This window comes from Phalacrocorax carbo, chromosome 17 (assembly GCF_963921805.1).
Source record: "Phalacrocorax carbo chromosome 17, bPhaCar2.1, whole genome shotgun sequence".
In the NCBI taxonomy this organism is placed as follows: domain Eukaryota; kingdom Metazoa; phylum Chordata; class Aves; order Suliformes; family Phalacrocoracidae; genus Phalacrocorax; species Phalacrocorax carbo.
The window spans coordinates 9,201,872-9,224,051 of NC_087529.1; the positions used below are offsets into that span (position 1 = coordinate 9,201,872).

At 42.7% G+C, this 22,180-nt stretch overlaps 1 long non-coding RNA gene across 1 annotated transcript; it reads left to right on the top strand.

Annotated features, from left to right (window-relative positions):
• Positions 1–16,685, top strand: LOC135316034 (uncharacterized). Its single transcript, XR_010375497.1, has 3 exons — positions 1–146; positions 14,780–14,948; positions 16,568–16,685. It is a non-coding gene; the product is annotated as an uncharacterized LOC135316034 (long non-coding RNA).
• Positions 16,686–22,180: the final 5,495 nt, after the last annotated feature.

Here is a 22,180-nt window from a genome sequence, read left to right on the forward strand (position 1 = left end):
ACTGCCAGATGAAGGACAGGACGAGAGTCTGCTGGGCCCAGTCGCAGGGGCTGCTCTGCATCCGTGCACAGTCCTGGCTCTCCTGCCCCTGCCCCTGCCCCTGCTCCTGCACCACCAATGTGGAGGGGAGGCCTCGGCATGCCAAGGTGAGCCAGTGTTTTTTTCCAAGCAGCATATTAATTAGGGTGTTTGAAGCTTCAGATCAACCCTAGGTTTGTGCCTGGGGAACTGGTTCTTTGGGGGAGGCGGGACAGGAAGGTTGTGGGGGTTTTGTTGTTTTGTCTTACCTTGGCTGTGAATGACTTTCAGTGCCCTGTTTAGTCAGCTGTGTCTGATTATATAAAGTAACCCCCTGGCTTTTCGTATAACATATAAAGCTTATCACCTTTTTCCAGCCACTACAACACAGTGTGCTCATTAAAGCACCCCTCAGTCACTGTAAAAACAACTGCCTGCTTTTAGCATTAAAGATCTCCTGTGTTTTGCGCCTGTGTGTATCAGGCTGGTATCGGTTAAGCCCTGGGGACCGAGGTGCTGGGCAGCGTGCTCTCGCTGGCAGGGTCTGGCCAGGTTGCCTGTCCATATGCCTGGCTGGCAGAGCAAACTTTTAATTCTTCCCCCCTGCCCCCCCCAGCTCCCTCTAATTACTTTTTAATGGTAAGGTAAAAACAGTGGAGAAAAATGGAGTGGAGTGCCTTGGAGCCCCTCTCCCACTGATTGTCTGTGTTAGAACTGGGATAAAAATAAGAAGCCTTGGCCAGTTTAACTGCTGTGTGTATTTGTAGCATCTAATTGAAGTGCTGAAGAAAGGAATAGGGGTTTTACTGTTTTCTTTATAGTCGTTCTAGTGAGGGATGGCCCAGAGGACAATTCAGACTGCTGAAGCGAGGAGCTAGGCCTCAACTGGCTCCTGAAGGAGACACCCCTCACTCATGACCACTATGTTAGCTGGTGGCTAAATTCACTAACAGATTTGGGTAACTTGAATGCATCCAGTCATTCAAAACTCCTCTGGACTAACTCCTTGCTCCTTGCAAGTATCAAGGCATATTTCTTTTGCTTTGGGTTAAAAATGAAACCCTGGTGCTGTGGGGCAGCATGGGGTGCTCTGTGAGTAAGTGCCAGTCAGCACTGTTGCAAAGACAAAAGCAGATGTTCCCAATAAAACTTTAACTCCTCAGATGCGGGTGCTTGGCTGATAACAAAGGGCATGAGCAGGCCCTGTGCTGTTAGGCAAGTAATGAAGGCTGGTGTGGATTCTCTTATGTCTAATAAGCACTTTGGTGGGGCTCTTAAGCTCATCTTCATCCTTTACCCAGCTGCCTATCCTCTGAAACCCACAGGAACTTCGTATCTTTGAAACCTCTCCCACTCTGTCAGGTTTGGCTGAAGTTTCCATATGGTTATTAGAGCAGAGGACAGGCAAGTGCATGTTTTATTATTCTATATTCCCCCAGTGTGCTTTTTAATGTGTGTGCATATATACTGCTGCTCCTGAATCAATTTCATGTTGAATCCTCAGTTCAGTTTAATTTAACTGGCAGAGATGGGAACTTGGAGGGTTTCTTTTTCTTTTGAGTTGTTTCCATCTACTGTTTTATGAATATTCCATTGCTCAATAATGGGAGGTGGAAAATGAAATCCCAAGATCATCTTTTAAAGGATGTTAATGACCATGAATGTAACCAATATAGTTAATAACAGTCCAGGCAGAGATGGAAGACCATTCTCTTCTTTTGAATAAGGGCCAACATAGCTTTCTGATTATCCCTTCTAGAGAGGGATCTGGATATTAAGGGATAAGTCACGCTAAGTATTTCCTTCTTAGACTCCTTATTCATTTATGCCTACTGGGTTTTGTCATCTTTAAAGGTGTTGTTTAGCATGGTTTGAATTACTTTAAAACAAATGAGTCTTTTAAAAACCAGCTTTTGAATCCATGGAGATGTTTACTAAATCCTTTTTATTAAAGGGGTGAGGTTTTTCTTCTTGAAGGAACATTCTATAACAAAAGTAAGAATTATTATTAATTTGAAGTATGAAAGAGAGGAACAAGGTCTCCAGGCTTCACAAAGCCCTCCTTGGTTGAAGGAGTAGTGTGTCTTGAGTTTTCTTGTACTTTTCTGAGTTAAACTTAGAAATTTGGAGGCTCCACAATGAAGTACTGTGTCACAGATCCCAGCATAAAATTACTAGGGAAAAAAGTATTATTTCCTTTCCATAAACCAAAAAGCAGCACAAAACCCCCTTTTTAACCCTGGAGCAATGAGAAGATAAGGAAGTATTGGGCAGAGGGAGAAACAAAGCCCTTTAGGCTAATAAGCATGCCTCTAGGTTTATCTTGGCTCCACCTCTCTCCTTTGTCACTGTATTCTTCAGTCTCCTCCAGTCTAGCTGCCTCTTAACCTCATTAATACTTTGCTTTGATGGTCTTAAGTTCTTGACAATTTATTCCAGATGTTTGCTACTTTGAGTGAAATAGATTTCCCAAATTTCCTGTTTACTCTTAATGTCTTTTGTCTTTTTTTCTTTGAAAGTGTGACAATTTTTTTAACCTCTTAGCAATCTAAACATGTTAGTTCACTGTTCCACCCCCTCTTCCTCCTAGCATCCCTTGAAGTTTGGGGTGTTTTCCTTAGAATGGACACTCCTTTTTGTTGCCTTCTTGCGAGGCAATCTTGACCTCTTTCACCTTCCTTAATTCTGCACACATGAAATTCTAAGCTCGAAGTTTTTTAGGTGTGCATTAGTGGGGTTTTTGGGATTGTGGGTTTTTTGTTGTGGTTTGTTTTGGTTTTGTGTTTTTGGACCGTCCCCATCCCCCCATGGGTACACAGGCACGGGATAGGAAGAAAATTATGGGGGGAAAAAAGTTCCTACTTTTTGACACTGTCCAGACCAAATGTTCTTCAAATGTGGGTTTGCCCATGTTGCTTGTTCCATCAGGTGTTTTCTGTGGATTAATTACGTGGAGAGCTTTGAGTAGACATAGTGGGCTGGCATCTCCTTGTTGAGCTGCTCCAGGTGCAAAAGTTAGGGCTGCTCTTAATGGCATTGACAAAACTCCCTACAGTGTGAGTGTAGCTGGAGCAGCGTAGCTGACCTGGGAATGGCTGTGCTGTTGGAAGTTCCCGTTATAGTAATAAAAACTTGTCCACTTTAAAGTGGTTGTATGGCTTTAATTATGCTGTTGTTTTCTTTAAAAATAAAACCAAAAACAAAACAAACCTTTAGGTGAACCAGTTCTTCAAGTACAAAAGCTGTGCCTAGACAAGGCCTTAGGCCTCATTCTTGCAAACACTTTCACAGGTGCTTAACTTTACCACTATGAGTAATCCTATTGATTCTAAAGGGCACTACTCAGGCAATAAAGAGTGGATTTGTATGATCTGTGGTTTACTGTGGGGTATATCAGAAGTCACTCTTCTGAAATTAATGATTACATGGGTGCAAGAGGAGTGTCCAGCCCAGGGTTTAGTTAAAATTAACAGTACCTTTGCTTGTAGGCTTCCTTTGAAGTATTTAGCTGTCTTGTCTGCTCTTTTCAGTGCTGCTTCTTGAAGGCCATTAATTTTTTGACTGGTGACTTTTGTTACAATGCCCTTCAAAATAAATATTCCTGTAGTATGGCTTTCTATCTCTTGGCTGATTGTAACCTTCCGTTGAGGCTATTCCATGTGTCAGTGCCTTTACAATGTCATTTTCTGGTGCCTGACACTGAGTGAACTCATGCTACAGCTTTCTGGCCTCTAGATCTCTCTTCTCTATCCAGTTGCCTATTTTCATGAAACTTGTAGCAATGTGACAGCACTGAAACTCCTGTCTCCCTATCAAATTGAGCTGAAAGCAACCAACTCATTCCAAAGTTATTAGAGATGCATGCCCATGCACACCGTGATCATATATACATTATTTTTGGAGGAAGTCAGGCAGAAAAAAAGTTATTTGATTAGAGATAGATGCATTATAATGTTTTATGAGCTTGAAAAAATTACTTTGCTGTACGGATTGTCTTACAAATATGCTTTACCCCAATTCACCTCTTGTTCCCCCTTGAAAAAACAGGCATAAGCCTACTTTTTATGCAAAATATGGATGGACAAACCTTTTTGGAAGTCACAGAAGGAAAATTCCCCTCTTGGTATTTTAACAATATAATAGGCTTGGCACTAGGGATGAGAGATCTGTGCCAGTTGCCAACACAGTGGGTGAGTTATTTCTGCTCAGGTGTTTGTTGGAGGAGGAAACCTTTGAGCTCTGCTTAGTTAGAGAAATACTTAGGGGAAACAGCCCTGTTGTGTTAAAGCACCAGGAATCTGACATCATAACCAACTTTGTCGCAGCCAGCTGTGCAGCAAACCATTAAACAGAAAGGCTATTTTACTCATTCCAGCCTCTTTTCCCCTTTAAAAGGGCAAACCCTTGATTTTAATATTAAGAATTTCAAAACAGAAGAAGAGAAGACCAAAACCTGGGTTTCCAGGTACTGAGATCAAGAAGAGAACATCCATCTTCAGCTGGAGGAAGTAGAGGAGGACTTTATTCCAGACGGCTAGAGGACCTGCATTTTGCACAGCACGATGTGTTACAACTCCAGCTCTCAAACGGGGAGTGCTATTAATGCAGCAGTTGTACTATGACACTTGTGTAGGAAATGTGACAACTTTGGCTGGCAAGAACCTAAATTGCAAGTTTTGCAGAAATTGTGGCAGAATTTGCATTGAGCTCTGGGGGAGCTGGTCAACACTGACTCTCTCAGTTGAATCGTACTGTCTGGCAGTGTGCCACCGGATGCACTGAGGAATCAGGGGTGGGGATGTAGGACACCACGTGGAGATTAAGAAAGCCAAAGTCTGTTACTGGCTTAATAAAGTCTTGAACAAGTTGCTTTGCACTTGCTCCTCTCGTTCTCTTTGTATTAGTCCCAACGCTTTGTTAGGATTCTTGGCACCATACAGGTAGGTGCTTTGCAGAGGAGTCTTCAAGACCTGCAGGAATTACAAGGTAGATGATGATAACTTGTAAATCCATTATTATTTCTTAGGCTGTGTGGAATGACCTCATTCAAACCCACTTCGCATGTTAAGTTCACAAGACAAATGTCAAAAATCCAAGCTTAGGGAATGGGTGTAAGAAAGCAGCATCTCTGCTGATGCTATTTCTTTCCTGCTGTTAAGCAGCACATACTGCCTGTCTCATTCTCCTGCCTCTGTTTTTAGATCTGTGGTGCTTTGGAAGGGGATCAAGTTTACAGCTAGTTTTCCTCCCTCCTCCAGGTTGTAAGGCAGACTGCTAGGTGTACCCAGAAATCTTGTGCTTTCCCCACTGAAAGAGATGGGGATCCTAGCTGTTGGACAGCCCGAGGGGCTGCCGCCACTGGCCTTACTCCTTCTAAGTGTTGATCTTGGGGCTCTGCCACTGCTACTGCCAGAACTTGAGGCTCCAGCTCAGCTCCTGCTGATGCTATTGCTGGCTCGGATGCCTCTTTTGCAGCTTTCTGGTTAGATGTTAGCTGCAAACCTGGGGTGTGCAAGATTGGTCACTACTTGTCTTAATTTCTTTTCCCCTCTTTCACTTTGTTTGCTGTTCACCATTTTGGAGATGAGTACAAAGTGAGACACATTGTGTAGAAGTAATGCTAACTCTGGGAATAATCCAAAAGGCTTTTTGTTTTTTCCAATCACAGTCTTCGATTAAATTAGAACTGAGTGGTGTGTCCACATGAGGCCAAACCAATGAATTTGGGTTTGAAGGCACCAATGTCCTGTGAAGAGAAGGGATCTAGTGAAACTACAGCTCAGGATAGAAAAATGTCTTTGTCAGGTTGTCAGACCTATACAGCCGTTCTGGATTTTTGCTATTAGCCTACAAAATAGTCCATCCATTTTCCATCTCCAAGATGCCCCTTAGGTTCTGCCTGCAAGGAACAGCATCGGCCAACATCTTCCACGCAGGACCTTCATCTATTCTGTGTCATTTGGCAAAACAACACAGTAGAATCTTTAATGAAGAAAAGTGGGTTACAAAACAGCCATAATGGGCATCTAAGCTAATTGAATTTGTTAATATTTTTCTTTATAACTTTTGTGTCTGGAAGCCCCAGCTGTGATCAGGGCCTTGTGCGAGATGTTATGCAAATGCATATTTTGTACAAAGGTGATGCAATCACTTGGAAAACTTGATAATCAAAGCAGAAAAAGGGCAAGAGGGGAAAGCAAAAGCACATGAAGTGGCGTGGCTTCTTCAGGGCCATGTGGTAGATCACTGGCAAAGGCAGGAATAGCAGTGGGTATCCTGAGTCCCAGGCTGGTCCTTACCTGCCATTGGCATCCTGTCTCTTCCCGTCTCACACCCGTGAGCTTTCCCAGCACTTCCTAGCCTCTTTTAAACTCTGTCACAGAGCCGGAAAGCTAAGTGGCTTCAGCTAATTCAATTTAACCTTTTTTTGTCAAGCTGCTTTCATATCCAGAGCCATGTGACTGCGTTGTGGTGCTGGGAACGGAGCTGGATTTGTTAGGCTTCCAGGGAAGAAATAGAACACAGCTAGAACTGCCCTTAGAGCAGAGCTGGGTGCTGTACTGAACAGTGGATATGCCATCCCAAGAACAACTTGTGGTCACAAGCCAGGCTACCCGGTTTTAAATCGTGTCCAACTTTTTGAGCCAGGCAACTAAATATTTCTGAGGCTTATTAAATTAACCAGTTAGACCAAGGCAATATACAAGGTATACAGGCCAAAGTAAGCATCGTGGGTGTAACTTTCTGAAGGAGAATTATAGTTGCTGCTGATCATGCTGTTACAGTAAATGTTGTGTCAGTGTTTCCATTATCCATCTCTTTTTTTCTTTTATTTTTTTTCCCTTGTTTTACCCCCCCCCCCCCCCCCCCCCCCCCAGCTTCTGTGAGCTGTTCTGGGGCTGTGTGAAAAGGTTTGCACCTCATGAAGAGATTTTCATGTGCTGCAAAATGTAACGTGAAACCACGGAATACCTGTTACTCAAAGAATCTGCACTGTTTGTACAGGGAAGGAGCAATCTTCTACACTGGGCTCTGAGCCTGATGCTGAGTACCCAAAATTCTGGGGCAGTTCAGCTCACACTTGATTCTCCCTATTGTGAAAAGTATTCACTTTGGTCCTTGTTTAGCACTGAAGAGATGACAGATCTTCAAGTCAGGTATACTTCTGTGGTTCAACTCTGCTGATACAAATGGCTTTGCTGTGTTTGTGATTTGTCCTGTTTTACAGTCTGCGTTATGTTGCCATGCAGGGACACTGCGATTGAGGGTAAGATGTTATACAAGATGCCAGCCTTACCGCAAAGACCTTCCGTTACTGAGTAAGCTCTGTGTCTCAGCCCACACAAACGTGCAAACATGCTGGACTCGATTAATCACATTCATTATGGTTGGATTTTCAAGGAACCAAGAACAGGGCTCCCTTATGCTGGGTACTCTGCAGCTCCAGAGAACCAGCCTTTCTTTGTTTCCTGTGTAATGTGCCAACCTGTTTCTCTGGGCCAAACCTGCTTTCTAATTCAAGTGACAAAATTAGTGAAAGACTGGTTTGCGTTTGCTCTTCCATCCGCCTGGGCATGTTTGGGAATCCCTTAGAATGACTGATTTCAGTGGTTTGAGCTTTTTTTTTTTAATTGCACACCTCCCACAGTAACTCTGAAGTAGCTTCATAATGGAAATGCTGACACAACATTATTGTCTCAGCCCCAGGAGTGTGTTCCACCTTCTGTTGTTTGCCTTGGCCTCTGTATATTGAATACTGCCTCAGTATAATTGGTTAATTTAATAAACTTCTGAAGTGCTGTATCAGTTGCCTAGCTTAGCTTTTATTCACTAGCCTCATGAAGAAAGTATAAGTTTCAAAAGCTTTCCTGTATGAAGTTAATAAAATAAAAGATATCTCCTACTGTACTTTGCATGTATGTCTTGGAGAGACAGCTTGAACTGATACATTTTTACAATTAAAGCATTTTAAAAACCTCTAAAAATCTTTGTGTAGTTAATGTTCCAGCTCTGACCTACCTAACTGCAGTTTCAAAAAAGATTTTAAACCTAAGGCTGTGCAGTACTTCAGTAGCTACGTCTGAACTATATGTTAGGCCAAACTGTACTTTAGATGAACTCTTGGGGTTGGAAAGGGGGGAGGAAAGTGGGAAGAATGTAACAAAATTTATTTGAAGGTATTATGGAAGGGAAGTCTTGCAATTCAGCCATGCCTGAGACTTGGGTGATCTGCACTGAACTTCTGGTTCTTGCTGAAGCCCCACATAACCATAAGCATACCCTTTGATGCCTCTCTGTTCCATTCCCCATTTGGAGGTCCTTTTCACATTTTGTGTGTCTCATTAATTCCAATTTTGAGATTTGGGGATTGTATGCTACAATGGGGCTTTGTATTGCATGAGCTGTAATAATGACGAGTTGGAAAGATCGTAGATCTCACAGCACACTTTCACTGCGGGTGCAGCGAAGCCTCTTTCAGGCCAGTGCAGAGACCACCTAAGAGAGGTCCCATGTGCCATGTGTGAGGGATTATTTATCTGCATTCAGCAGAGCCAAAGAGTGCAATGCACATGTAATGAGTCCACCTCTATCTATTTTAATCCCCAGCTTGAGCATCCCAAGATTTAGGGGTATTCATCTATCAAGTGATTTAGGTATACTTGATCATGCCTTGGGGCAGAGGAACAGCCTAGGTTACTTCTGATATCCCTTCCAGCCCTGTTTTTTTTATGACTCTATTACATCTGACAACAACGGAATCATATACTTTGTTCCAAAGGATTCTTCCATTAATTAGTACTTTGTGGTGCACAGCTCCTCTTCCCTTGAGGAGCTCTAAGAGGTTGACAAGTGCTAATTAAGTCCTACAAGAACTGGTGTGTTGGGTAATTATTATTTTACAGGTAGAGAAACTGAGGTGCAAATGTAACCCACAGGAAGTTTTGGGACAGAATCTCACTTTGATGCTTAATATTTTAGCAACTTAAAATTCTTGCTGAGCTCTGCCTCTGGGCTGTTGTCGCCAATGGAGAATAATGCTGCTCTTTCCCTCCTCCTGCCCACATCTGAGCTAGTCAAGGCTGTAAGAGGTTCATCAGCCACGTTTGGGCTGCATCAGCATCAGAGGGGGACTGCTAGCAAAATGAATCTGGCCTGTGTGCCAAAAATAAGTTTATTTTTTCTCTATTACCATGCTTCCTGGACTTGCAGAATTATACTGACTTTAAAGTGGAGCTGGCCCAGAGTCCTGAATCAGGCCTTTTTTATTGGGAGGGAAGTAAGCTCTTGCAGTCCATAGCATTTGAGTGTAATTTTCAATGAAACACGTGTCAGTGTAATTAGTCTGCTTCAGAGTTCTCTGGTGTGGAGTAACATGGCCAAGTGCCATTTGAGAACACTTTAAAAGGAGATGGGCTGATTAGTTTAGCTCTGGGTCAACAGTACGTTGGGAGCCGTTGAGCCAGGGTGGCCTCTACCTGGATCTCTGGTGTTTAAACTTCTCTGTTTAGTCAATAATACCTTGCTAAAGGAGGGTCTCTCTAGTGTGGCCGATGAGGTGTGGCTGGAATAGTTTATTTTGTCCTGTAGTAGGGATATCTGCCTGCGTATTTCTGGGTATGGTATTATATCTGCACAAGAGATCACATGCTAGTTTCTCCATGCAGCTTTTCCTGTGTCTTCTGTGTTCCGCAACACCTGTATGTAAGGTTAGATTTTATGCAGACTTCCAGGAAAACTTGCTGATTCCAGAAATAATAACATTTATCTTCCTCAATTGAATTCTGTCCTCAATCTTCAGTGATTCGTCTGACTTCCTTGGGTCCATGAAGACCGTGCACAGGTATCTGAATTTGATCACCTGCAGATTATGATGAAGTGAATTTCATGCCACCATGCCAGTCCTCAAACCTCCCATTTGCAAATTATCCAGGTGAATTACCACCTTAGGTCTATGAGTGCAGGCCAATTTTACAAGAGCTTTTGCTGGCTCCACCTGAGACATACATTAAATGCTGGAAACCCAGAAACATAGACCTGAGAGCACAAATTCTAGGGTCGTGGTAGATTTGTATCCTTGATGTGATGTAGAGCAGCTGGTTAGACAAGTTAAACTCTGATATGCAGCTTTCATGTGACAGAAATTGTTGTCTTGTTGCCACTCTCTGGCTCTGTCATGCTGCTGCACATCAATTCCCTTCGCTCTTCCAGGGTGTGGTCTCGATTTAATGGTTGCACACTGTAATTTGTGATGTTGCTCAGTTTAACAGGACAAAATTTGCCAGTCTAAACCATGCCTTGGTGAGAGGATGAGCTCCTTATTAAGATTGGGAGCATTTTTTCATGTTCACACTTGGTCTCCTGTAATCCTACAAGCCAGGGTGTAATGCGCTTTGCGTGGCAGCAGTGGCTGTGAGATGATGGTTTGGTTATGATTCTAAGTGCTAGGAATGAGTCCCAGAGATATTTCTGCTATAAGAATTTCTCTCTGTCTCGTTTTTTCCTCCCTGATAAAGAGACTTTCTTGAGAAGCAACGAGTAGGGGTACACAGATTTGCAAGTAATCTTGTCCCAAACTGTGCCTGACATGGAAACATTCCTCCGTGCTCTGTTATGCTCCTGCTGGGGTGATTACACCATGGCTGGTCTGATCACATCTGCCATGCTGCAAAGTCTCTGTAGTAGTCTCTGTTTCTGGGGAATGCTCCCACGGGGTCACAAACCTTAAAGAAACCATTCATGCGGCTCTGAACATCTAACAGTCCCTGTATCTAATGTTTCAGAAATGGGTCTTGTTTTCTTTCAGAGGTGGTTGCTGCAGCACACAGAAAGGGGACATGCATCTACCAGCCCTTTCCAAGAAAGCAATCCCTATGTGCTCTGCTGGAGAGGCAGTAGCCAGGTTGAGAGGTACAGAGCAGCACTGGGAGGCGAATAACGCCCTGTGTGTTTTCTCATGGGTTACAAGCTGAAAACAACATTGTGAATGGACATTAGCAGTCTATCCTCCCCCTCCTTGACTTATTGTGGGCCAAACACCCTCAGACACATGTCCTGCCCTGTTGTGTATCCAGCTCTGGAGTCTGTGCCGACCAGGAGGGGCTGCATTTTATGGTTGTGCAGCAGAATGGGGCTACTAAGGGAAGGTTTGCTATTCAAGGGCTGCAGTTGTAAGGGGGCCCTGATCGAGCCAGAGAGCCCAGCTGAGCAGACTGGCCAGTTCCCTGCTGCTAAGTGAGGAAATCATTGAGCAGAAATGTCCCTATGCATTGCTGAAATGGCCAATGGATCCATATCACATCCTAGCTGAGAGCTGGGTGTTTTAGCCTGAGCATTCACATGACATCAAAGATGAAGCACGAGCAGGGGGCAGCAACAAATCTGTCCCAGATATCTGGGGAGGGTGTGTTAAACACCCCACCCCCACCCCCCACACCCCCAGTGCAATAAGCCCCTCGGAACATGTTAGCATCCATCTGGCAGGTAATTAGCTGGATCTCTAGTGAAGAACAGGGGAAGGGATCCCCTTCCCACATCTCCTTGTAAAGTGCTTGCTCTAATTTTTGTGACATGCACCTGGAGGGTCTCTGTATCTGTCATTACAGACCATTAAACTCCTTCAGATCTGTCTATATATTTTAAGCAGTTTCTGACCTGTGGGTGACAGAGGCTGAGGGGGATCTGACCTTTTTTTTTTTTTTTTTTTTTTTCAGTTAAGGAACATTTGTTTGGTGAAATAAGTCAAAAAGTTCCTGGCTAAGGAGGGTGTACGTTCATAGGCTCCTGTCCCAGCAGGCTGGGCATGGGCAAAAACGACCTTCCATGGCTGTATTATATTACCCTTCCTTATAACCTGTTGGATTGTCCCTGATTTTACCAGCAAACAGGACAGTTTTCTCTCCAGCAAGAATTCCTCTGGTTTCTGAGTAATAGTAGTCTTGATACTGGTAGGAACAAATTGTCCTGGAAGGGGCAGGAAGGAGTTGAAATGCTGCAGGGAACAAAACAAGCTGAACTGTCCGCTCCAACAAGCTGCGAGGAAAATGTTTCTTGGAAAACAAAAAAGCCCCCAGATTCAGGAGAGGATGATGATACTAGTGAAAGGACCAAAAAAGGGAATTGGTTCAGCCTGAATAAAATATTTTGTGTGACTCAATACATAATGCTTCCTTTCATTAAAGTGCCTGTAATCTTTTCTCGTTAATTGAAATTAATTTATTAATTTCAGTTTGAAAATGTGTAAGCACTTTCAGGCTGATGACTTTTATTTTTTCAGCTGAAGTGACAAATCCAACATAAATTTGCAATGTTTTTGTTGACCCAAATATGCCTGTTTTCTTTGGGCAGGGATAAAAGTTTCAGCTGAGAAACTCTGCCTGCTTCTAATCTGGACAACACCTTGTGCCTAAGGATACTTTCATTCATAAATAAAAGACAAATAATTGGATGGAAATGAAACCCAGGAAGCCAGTACGTGCACTGTAAGGGTTGAGGGTTTCACACAAACCAACAAGAAGTGAAGTGAAAGAAACTGAACAGTATGGTGTTGCTTAAAACCCTTTGGCCAGCCAAATGTACAGGGTTATTTTCATAGAAAGCATTCATGATAGCATGTGTTGAATGAAGTTAGCTGTTTTGCTTAACCTGGCGCTATGTAAGGTGTTATCTGACTTCTGTGGTGGTAGTACATCTCTGAAGCGTCCGTTAGGTTACCTGAGCTAGAGATTTTTGTAAATAAAATAGTGTGTATCTAGAAATGCATGGAGCAGCGGAGTATGTAGGAGACCTGACATCTCAAAGCCACCATTTCCAGGCTGTCTTCATCCTTCGTCTTCTAAGCAATGCCGAGAATGGCGTCTCAGTTGCCCAGTAACCAGTCTTCAAACTCAAAACAGGAGAGTTTTGAGCCTCTTTTTTCACCAAAATAAACAGTCCTTTATTGCTTGTGTGTAACCAGGGATGAAAAGGTAAAGTTTTCTGTAGCTGTTGTCAATAACAACAGTATTTTCTTCTTGCAAAAGGACAATAGGAAAAGTTTACAACACTGATTGTCCGTGGAAGCAATTTTCTAAAGGGAGGATCTGGTCTCAGCTGTTTAAATGTTTACTAGCTGGTGCTTGATTAATAGCTAATTAGAGAAATATGATTTTATATAGCTTCTAAATCTGTGAAATCTGATGTCACTCAAGGATTGACCCTGTCATTATTTGCCATGTTGCAAAAAGTCCTATTGACAGTTCTCACTGACATCCAAAGAAAAAGCTGGGATGAATGTAAACATGGGACTCATTGGAAAGGATAACTTACTGGGGGACTACAGAATTTTTCTCTAATATATATTAAAATTTTATACAATGCATATACTATATTAATGTATAATATTTAAATGTAACTATATAAATATATATAATTAATTTAATTTCATAAAGGAAACTAATGGACTGAAATGTGCATTTCTGTTTCCTGAACTACTTTTTCTTTTGTTAGAAAGCTGGGGGGTTGGGATCTCTTGAGAGAGGTAGAACTTTGTTTTGGAAGAACTTCAGAACTTAATTTAGATAGCTAAATAAAAATTGGATTCTCAAAAGCATTCATCACGCTAAGTAGCATTTAATAATGCTGAGACTTTTCTGAAAGGTGCAGTTGTGAGGGTATCCGACCGCGAACCCAACTTCTGAGCAACCAGCTCTGGTGCCATCGTGAGTACGTGAAGGGAAGCGCCTTTCCCAGGGGCTCTCAGTGGAAGCCATATTTTTGAGCTTCTCTCTGCTGAAACAAATTGTGTTGTAAAGCTTCAGCAATGAATAAATGTGCGTTTCTGTTACCCTTTAAGACACTTATGTTTGGAAATCTTCCATTAAGCCCCTAAAGGCACAGAATAATAATTAAAAAAAAAAGGTAAAAATCAGTTCACACAGAAGGGAAAGGGAAGGGCGGAGGAAATATTATTCTGTAGGAAATTAAAATACACCAACCTTCTACAAATTCAGAGGGGATAAAATGTTTACCAGTGACTACCTAGTTTGGGAGAATGATGGTATAATCACCGAAAACATTTTGAAATACATTTCTAAATAAAAAGGCATTTTGTGCTGTTGCAGTAATTAATGGTTGCTCTCTTGCAATAGCCTGCAGAAAACTAACTCATGCGTTTGACAGCAAACATGAATATGCTTGTAAAACTGAAGGGAATCGTTAGGCTTGTGTGAGCTTGATCACTTAAAAACAAACCGAGAAGCTGAACATGGAAGCATGTTATGACTTATGGGCTTGACTGAAGTCAAGGGGAGTTATGTCGGTATTCTAAGTCCTACAGAAAGGAGGGGAAGGCCCAGCTCATTTACAGCCTCACCAGCTGCAGCACGAGGGTTAATGTACACATTAAAGTGGCACACGTGAGGCCCTGAACAGCCCAAGCAACACAGGCTTTTTGAAAGAGAAGGGCAATTGTAACACCATTATATACATGGGGTTGCTTTGGAAAACTGGCCCTCGCATAGGCAGATGTGAGAGGACAGTGATGTTTTGATATTGTTGTGCATGCTTCTAACTGTCTCCTTTTTGCTTCTGACTTGCATGAGGGCAACTTCTGTCACATCCATAAAGTTCCTATAGGAGGAAGTGTGATTTATGAGGGTGAAGAAGGGGAGGGTTATGACAAATTGTGCAAATACTAAAAATTCCCAAAAAATCAAACAAAAAGGTGATTCAGTTTGTCTCTCACTTTGTATGTGCTTACCCATATTATTCCATCCTTTTGCAGGCATGAATTTTCAGAAGCATTCATTGGAAAAGCTTATACGGAAATATGGGAAAGCTTCCATTGAGAGTGAATTTCAAAAATCTGTGCTGTGGAGCTGCAGCTGACTCTTTTATATGTCTGGGCAAGGGACAGAAGCACCTCATCTGGCCATTCAAAAGTTTCGTCTTAGGTAATTTGAATATTTTATATTTGGTGTGTACGTTAGGAAGATGCAAATGGCAAGCAACAGTTTACCAATTACTCTGAACTGTGGAAAAATTCATAAAATGAAAAATGGGGAAAAAGCCCTGCTTATTTGTTCTAAGTCCATTCAGCCAAGTGTAGGATGGCATAGCAACTTGTTGAAGATAAGGTGCATAAAGTCTACTGAGAACTATAATTCATGCTATAGAAATTAAATGCCTAATCTCTACCCATTCTTCATTTGCATTATGTTGTGCAAAACGCAGAATTCTTACGGCTCAAATACATCCAAGTATCCAAAACATACTAACTACTGGTAAATTCCAAATTTTCTATTTAAACAGATGAGTTTCACTCCAGTTCTGGAGGAGCGAGCAAGTTTTGCTCTTGCTTACAGAGAGGTTAGTCAGGAAGACCTCTGCTGTCTGTCCAATCTACCCGCTTGGACGAGAAGAGACCACATGAGCTGTAAATGAACATTTTGCTCCATAGCAGGGCTTAACAAAAGCCATTTGGAACAGGAGTCATCTTCATTGTGTTTATGCTCTCTAACGTTATTCCTAGTTGCCTCTCGGACTGTGTAGTATTGCTTGGCCCCTGGCATTACCTCAGTTACGAATTTGACAATTACTTGATAGATAGTTTATCAAAGAAATTATTATGTCAATAATGTCTAAAAGCTGTAGCAATATTGCTCCCAGCCCAGAGATGTAAATACTGCGTTATCTCATGGCACAGCCTTAAATGACGCCACACATCTCGAAATAACATGTCCAAATGTGTTGGAGGAAGAGATTGTTACAGCGTTTGCCTCACATTACCTGCCTGCTAGCAAATGGGTGGTGAGAGACCTGGGGTTTAATTTTTTTTTTTTTTTTTAAACGTCTATTAGGCAGATCATGCAACTATCTAAACACAGTTCTGGAAAACCTGTTTGCTAGCTTACTCACAGCCCCAAATGGCTTTGAGTTGCAATAGTGTGGTGCCTAACCCTTCGGGGGAAAAGAAAAACATAGCAAACCCAACCCAGTGCACCTTCTAGAACAACATCTTCCGAATTTGTGAAGATCAGGGGGGAGGGGGGAATGGCCTGTGTGTGAAACCACGAATTATATTATGTCTGCCAAACCCCTTTGAGAATTGGACCAACTGTCGGTTCAAATGATTTGTGCTTATCCAAACTTTACTCATCAAAGGTTTTTATGAGTTCACTTTGGCAATGGCTGTATTTTTCCATGTGGTGAAATCATACACCTGGAAAACATGCAGCCAAAATGGTGTGGAGCTTGAATAACTCTCCTTGTTCTCCAAATGCTCTTGAGTTTTAAGCATCATGGTAGTTAAAGTGTTTGTGGTGCTATAAAATTTGTACAACTTTACTGTAAACCTGACTCTTGCATAACCCTCTTGGCCAGATGATTGGCAACTTGGTTGTGATCTTGTAACACAAAAAGGAACAAATATTGGCCTTAATTTTTTACTGTACAGAGGGAAGAAAGCCGAAAATCTTTACCTTTGTACAAGCCGTGCATGGTGGCATAGAAAACATCCTGTGAAGCAGTGGCCTGTGAATAATCCTATTTTATGGTTTGCTTCACAAAACAGTGTATACAGCCCTATCCAAAACACCAGTTCTGGGATGGACAACAGCAATCCAGAACATGACTGTACTTCACAGAAGTGATGGGGAGAGGCTGACAGAAGATACTGGCGGAAAATTCAAGAGAAAGGGTATGTCTACAGCAGTACTTGATGTTGACCTTGAAGTTACCTTAACCAGTCTGTGTTGTTTCTGGCAGCCTGCAGCAAAGCCAGTTATATTGCCCTCCTAATTTGCAAGTTGGGTCCTCCTAGGACTTGTTTCGAGGCCAGCTTTCCTTTCCCTGTGGGCAGTAGAGAGAAGCAGAGCTGGGGAGGAGTGGTGAGAAGTGGGAATGGTGGGATTGTTGTGGGTTGGCTTCTGTGCCCTGAGCCTGTGCTGGCTCCAGACGTGGTTTTCGGAGAGCACGGGGCTGGAGGGCTGACAGGGGTGACAGATCTCTGATCTGTAATTGAGCAAAGGTCCCAGGATCCTGGTGGGACCACTGATAAATTGTGGCTTTGGCAACCTCAAGGTTAGTCCCATTGGCATCCTAGGTATTGGATGGGTCTTTGAGCATGGCTGAAAAAAAGGCCCATTTTCTCTATTTAACTGAAGAGCATCCTTCCCCTGCATAGTGTATAGTTTTACTTTTTTAACTGCAATTAACTGGAGTTGTCTAGGAAAAAGGGCATAGCACAATTCTCAAAATGGTGTCATGTAATATACATAAAACTATTGTAACAATACCGGTGAAGTTGTGAAGAATTTAGGCCAGGGTGAACATCAGTTTCTTGCCTGCAATGCCTAGTCACTTGTCTTTCTGTTTACACAACAAAATAGCCTGAAGAGAGTTAATATGTTTAGAAAACGGCACTTGCATATATTTCTAATGGGAGAGGAAACTGGACAAATTGATGTGACTCAACAAATTGAGTATACAGAACAGATCACAGCTCTGATTAGGCCATTTGCAGATTGGTTTGAAGAGTGCTGGCCTCTGGCCAGCAAGCTACTTCTTACTTGCAAGGAACATAGGCAAACAATAAGGACACTGAGCTAACGCTACACTATGCTTTGTCTGAAGCAATGATGATCTCGTACTTAGAGCATACGCTCACGGCTGGCTGCTTAGCATAATGTAGTCCTGCACCACACATGTCTGTGGACACGCTACAGAGGCTTCACCACAACATAACTGCAGACCTCTTCCACTAAGGCCTCGTAAATGGCACAGATTAAAAATAATATGGGTAACATAAAATGGAATTTAAAAGAATATGGATGGCTTAATATGAAAGTCATGAATAATGCTGCATAAAACGCCTGAGCTATTAGTTCACTTATAACCAGCGTACCTGTGCGCAAATCTGTATGCTGGTTTTGCGTACTGTAATATAAATGGGCTTTGTTCTTGTCTTTATATAATAACACCCCACCTAATATCTAGACACCCTTGTGTATATTTTACTCATACATCTAATTTAGTTGTTAAATATTGCTCCAAAACCCACACGTACACCAAAAGAACTGTATATTGTCAAACTGGTTTGAAATCTGTAAAGAAGCAGTGCTTGGGAAGGGAAGGGTTGAAAGCTGAAGAATTAAAGAGCATTCCTTTTAATTTAGTGGCCTTGTAATGTGCTGCTGAGTAGGAGGAGAAAAGAATGAGTCTGGTGGCTCGGCTGGGTCTGCATTTCCTGTGTTGACATGGGATGGGTGGAGCAGGATGGTAATGGTGTCCCCAGCCCTGGAAGGAAGAAACAACCATTTGGTCTTGATGTGGAGCAACTCTTAGGGTTTAACACTGGGACAAAGTTGTTAGATGCACTACCCAGGCTGGTTTTCTCCCATTCAAATAAATATTAGTGCTCCTACCCCTTAATTTTAATCTCATACTTCTGAGGAAACCACTTCTTGGAGGGTCTCACTGCTGTGAGGCATGGGACCCCTCCTGGGTCTGTATGTCCTGAAGCTGTGGTGAGGCTGTGAGTCCCTGGGATCCTGGATGCAAGCCAGGGAGAGGGAAGAAGCAGCTGTGAATTACTGAGGAATCCCAGCAAAGCCAAAACACTTGGGTTGTCAGAAACCCAAGCAACGTTCATGAATTTCAGTGTTGGACTGATGGGGTTTTTTATCATAATTATTCTTTTTTTTTCTTGGTGTCTGCTATTGTACAAGGGGAAGAATCTGCAAAAAACCAAAGGCCCAACCCCAGGGAGCCTGTAAACAAAGCTAAACAGTTAACACATGAGCCTGCCCAGAAAGAGAAGGGAAGAGGAAGATGTTTTTCATTTTGTGATGAGTTGCTAACTGGGAGTCAGTTTGCCATCTGCTTGTGGGAAAGCCCTAGGAGGAGGCTTTGACGTACAGCCCATGGAGTTCCCCACTGCTCCCCCTCCAAACCATTCTTCAGCATGGAAAGCTGATCCTGCTGTGAAAGCACTACGTGCTGGAAGTCTGCCACACTCGCACTGGGGAAGTCTGAGGCGAGATGCTTAGTCTGTGCGCCCTATGTCCCTCTGTGCAGAGTAGGGACAGCCAGTGCTTCCCTGCCACACAGGTGTTTTGCAGGGGCAATGCTCCTTATTATTTCCTAGGTGTTTGGGACGTTGGAGTGGTGGGGAAACATGTCAAAATCTCAAGTGATAGGTAAGGTGGGTATGGGGGAGTTCTTCCCCAGTGAGAAGAGGTTTTTCTGCATGCTGAGGGGAATTTCATAATTATAAACTCAGCAGTGTTGTGTGGTTGTCAGCATCCCTAGGTAGGTTTATCTGCTGCCTGCAGTTGTGCCCTGTCCTCTCTCTGCATTCCCTCTCTGTCCAGTCAGTTGCCCAGAGAGGTTTTCCCAGAGACTGCAGAAGAGTTACTCTGTGGCTTCAGTTCTCAGGTGCCCGTTACAGATATGTTAAATACATAAATTAAAAACATCCTCCTTACATCTGTCTTCCCCATGTTGTCTGGAGCACCCATCACATGACCTCCTGCTTGGTAAAGCTGATGATGCAAGGATAGAGATTACTTCTGCTTGCAAGAATTGCGTGGCAGTTCCAGCCATGTATTATAATTTTGTACCGGTTGGCGCCAACTAAGTAATCTCTGTGATAGCCTTAGGAGCAGCTTTACCATGAGATCTTAGAAATGATATGTTGTCTTCCTGTGAAAATGCTGAATTAAAGTATTTGCAAATGTTCATGACAGTGAAATTCCATTCCCTGAACAAAGCCGGGGAATTTTCTTGAATCTGTGAAAATTAGTTATATAGAGGAATTCTGTGGTTAAACTGTGACTCTGCCCTTTTAAAATACTCTGCCTTTTGTTATTCTTGTTTCCTTGGGACTGAGATTTGTTCTAAAAATTCTGGCATTATGGTTCAATATGTTCTATACCACAGAGGGGAAAGAATCTGTAAATCTTATTATCAGCCCAGGAGTTTTGCTCTGTGGCTTTCCAAAGGTGAGCACCTGCCCCTTGTTTTATTGAGTGAAGGAGGTAAAGTTTATTAAGCCTGCCTTGTTGTTGACTTCATCACTTTGATGTCCTCCAGATTATCAAATTCTCTTGTATTAACATATAATAATTTCTACCTGTATTGATAGACAATTATATATGCAGCTGCACTATATCACATGGTACTAAATAAATGAGTGATTCATCCTTTGTTCCTTGTGAATTTAAAAACTGGGTCTCCTGCCTTCCCAACCTGTTTCTAATTTAGAGACTACAAGCTTAAGGCATCAAAATCTGCTGTGCTGTATCTATGATTTTTTACAAGGAAATTGATTCTTCACCCAGTTTCACCAGTGGGGGGAAGAGAGCCTCTCTCAAACCCATAGCTATGCTGGGGAGATGGAAGGGCTGAATCCTCCTGTACCTTTGGCTCTCTTGAGGATAGTGGGTATGTTCTTCCATTTAATGTATATTTAGAGCAGTGCTGCTCTAAGATCAAAAGAATAACTCTGGATTTATACCAGGGTAGCTAAACACAGAATCATACATAATTCCCAAGCACATTTGTCTTGCGAGAACCACACCTGATCTGCCTCCCAGCTCTTATTTACATAAGACATCCTCATTGTGTTGAGAACTTAGGGTGGGGTTGCTTGCTGCCAGGGTGGGCAGCCGTCATTGCTGTGCAAGCCTGAATCCTACCTCCTCTGTAACTGTAGATCCTAACCGCTTGCAACCCTTCCTCAGACAGCAGGAACATCTCTCTTTGCTGGGTTTGTGCATTTCTGTGGTCTTAACACTAACCTATTTGATCCCCGAACACAATAGGATGAAATCCTACAGAAGACAGACATATCTCAAATGTTTCCAGGATGCGCACATCAGTGATGCATGTGTAGTTTCTAGCACAGAGAGGATTAGAATAAATGCATTCTTTGTAGATGCTGTTTTAATCTTTCAAACTAAACTTAGATCTCGGACACCTGTCTCTGCAGCAGTCTGTCTCTTCAGCTCATGAATTTTGTGCACAGCTGTCAGTGCTGTATGTGGGGTTCTCTCTTTTCAGCTGGCTCTATTCCCAGTTGGCTGAAAAGTAGGAGCCTGTCTTAGAAAGAGAATTTCCACTCCTGCATACTTTGATGGAAACAAGAAGATATAAAACAAGATTTACTGACCCAGTTTTTTTTTGGTTTTGGGTTGGTTTTTTTTTTGAACCATTTATTAGCTGTTCTGTACATACTCGGTCTCTGGGGAACTAAGTTACATATTGAGATAAGTATAGAGTGCCTGTTCCCTATGGACTTTGTTTCATGATTTATGTGGATAAAATAAAGCGTATAAACCAAATAAATTACCTTGGAAAGCTTACTTTGAAATAGGACTCCGGGAAGTGCCACGAGGTGGCCAGATGAAACGCTGACCTGAATCAGTGGTGCTAAAATGAGGATACCATCTCCTGCCCCTGCTAAGCCCTTTCTTTAACTCTGAGACTGAAGATTACAAAAGGAGGAAAAGGGTTGTTAGGAAAAACATCCACCTATGTCATCTTTATTCCTTTGGGACTCATTAAATTGGAGGGGGTGTGTGTGTGGAATATGTCACAAAATTAATGGCTTCACCGTGAGCTTAATGACGAGTGGTGTCTGCAGAGTTTTCCAGTGTGGTCGTCTGCCACCCTTTTTTCCCTGATTTTGGACCCCACCATGTGCTACTCACCCTCTTGGGTTGGGAACAGAAGCAAAGCTGCCTGCTAGGATCTGCAGTCTGTGTGGGCCTTGCTCTTGTCTGACTTGGGTATCTTCAGCCTTCTAGTCTTGATCAGTTTAGATGTAGTTGTCAGGTCCAGACAAATGGCCAATTCAGCCTTCTCAAAAATGGTAGCATTTGGGTGTGCCCGCTCAGAGGGAAATCTTGTCCCCAGATTGTCTGCAAAGAGCTTAAGAAGCCTGGTGCTATATGAGGGAAACATGAAAGTGAGGTCTTGTCCCTTGTGAGCAGTAACAGGGGTGTATTTCTAGGGGAAGGCATGTCCTTTTGCCTAGGTCAGGGGAGAAGGTGCATATGGAGATCAGGTTTGCAGAGGTGCAGTAATTGAGATTTTTGCCAACAAGTCATCCCATGAGTAGTAACAAGGAGGTGGAAAGGGAGCCCAGAAGTTTCAGTGCCACTTTCTGCCCAGCATGAGTTCA